Source organism: Ornithorhynchus anatinus, chromosome 10, assembly GCF_004115215.2.
Source record: "Ornithorhynchus anatinus isolate Pmale09 chromosome 10, mOrnAna1.pri.v4, whole genome shotgun sequence".
Lineage (NCBI taxonomy): Eukaryota > Metazoa > Chordata > Mammalia > Monotremata > Ornithorhynchidae > Ornithorhynchus > Ornithorhynchus anatinus.
The window spans coordinates 27,216,180-27,218,124 of record NC_041737.1 but is presented as its reverse complement, the minus strand read 5'-3'; the positions used below and the strand labels follow the sequence as shown (position 1 = coordinate 27,218,124).

The window sequence follows — 1,945 nt, the reverse complement described above, 5'->3', positions numbered from 1 at the left end:
TTAATACTATGTAGATGTGATCAATTATTTACAGTACCTGTTACATAGCAAGCACTTAAAGATCATAAAAACTACTTTTGATAATCTAGCCACACAATTATGCTTTTCATATTTATATATGTATATAAATATATAATTTTTATTTTCTTTCATTTATTTTAATGTGTTTCCCCCACTAAATTGCAAACTACGGTGGCAGGGAATGTCTACCAACTCAGTTATAACATAATCTCCCAAGCACTTAGTTCAGTGCTCTGCATATAGTAAGTGCTTAATAAATATGATTTATTGATTGATTAATTTTATAAGTACCACACAAACTTTCTACCTAATATATTGTTTTAGACTAACAGAAATTTGAATATAAAAATGAAAAATTCTAAAGTTTTGAAATTGTTAAACAATAAAGTTCTAAATGTTTTCATCTATTGAAAAATATTTTTTTGCTTTATGTTCATCTTAATTTTGACAGGGTTCCTAAAATGCTTCTTTTGGTGGGAAAACAGGAATAAGTAATTTTTGGTGAAAGTAAACTACTTACAAAATTAACTCTAGAAATGATCAATAACAATGACCACCCCTAACTATGTCAAGTTTCCTAAAAGAGTTTCAAATGGATGGTAACAAAAATTCCTAGGGGTCCTAGTAGGGCTCACCTAGTTAGTGATATGTTGTTGAAAATGTCTCAGTGTGTACTCTTCTTCTACAAATAGCATCAGCAATATCTTTGCCAGAACTTGGCATATAAATACTTCGCTTATAACAATAATGACAGTAATAATAATTGTGGGATTTGTTAAGCACTTACTATGCACTAGGCACTGAACTAAGTGCTTGGGTAGATACAAGCAAATCAGGTTGGACACAGTATCTGTTCCACATGGGCCTCACAGTCTTAATCCCCATTTCACAACTGAGGTAGCTGAGGTACAGAGAATTTATGTGACTTGCCCAAGGTCACAAAACAGACAAGCCTCAGAGCTGGAATTAGAACTCAGTTCCTTCTGACTCTCAGGTCCATGCTCTATTTATTAGTCCACACTTCTCCTCTATTATCATTCTTGTCTTATGCCGTCAAGTTGTTTCCTACTCATAGTGACACCACAGATCATCTCTCCCAGAACATCCTGCTGTCTATCTGCAATCATTCTGGTAATGTATCCATAGTGTTTTCTTGGTAAAAATATGGAAGTGGTTTACCACTGCTGCCTTCCGTGCAGTAAACGCGAGTCTCTGCCCTCGACTCTTTCCTCTGCCATTGCTGCCCAGCATGGTGAGTTTTGACTTCTAGCAGATTGCCTTCCACTTGCTAGCCACTGCCCAAGCTAGCAATGGAATGGGTAGGCCTCTGCTTGACTCTCCCTCTTGTAGCCGAGACTGGTAGAGTACTGGAAATTCTACAGGTGCGACTCTGAGAGGTTATTATCATCATTTGATCTGAAAGTTCCAAGTCTGCCTTGTTCACAGTCACCATCAGAGTAAGAACTCATAAGCACTTCCAAAAAAAACCCCACAAAAACACAAAAAAAAACCTCAGTGATATCTTCTCTCTAGTAATTTGTAAGAAACTTGGGAGATAACCAGTTAACTGAAGTTGGTGGAGATGAAGCTACCTTGTTGATTTCTGGAAGCTCCTTTGAAATCTGTGATAGTATGATTTAATCATTTTAGGCTGTGAATAGTATATTTTTAATAGAAATAACTTTAGAGAGATTTTCTTACATTCCTAAATATGTGTCTCACAAAAAGTCATGTTTTCTTTTCCTAATCATACAACATATTTCATTGTACTTTAAAATACGTAGTAAGTTTTCACAAAAATCCTATTTGAAAGGTTTCCTGGAATCTAATTTCCCTGAAGATCTTTTTTTTTAATGTCAGTGAATGGGCGGGGTACAAAGATGATTAATGAAACATTGAAACATAATTAAGCACAGTAGCCTAA

At 35.2% G+C, this 1,945-nt stretch overlaps 1 non-coding gene across 1 annotated transcript; it reads right to left on the bottom strand.

Moving 5' to 3' along the window:
* Positions 1-1,283: 1,283 nt before the first annotated feature.
* LOC114814948 lies at positions 1,284-1,421 on the bottom strand. The gene has a single exon (XR_003762742.1). It is a non-coding gene; the product is annotated as a small nucleolar RNA SNORA7 (small nucleolar RNA).
* Between the last annotated feature and the right edge of the window lie 524 nt (positions 1,422-1,945).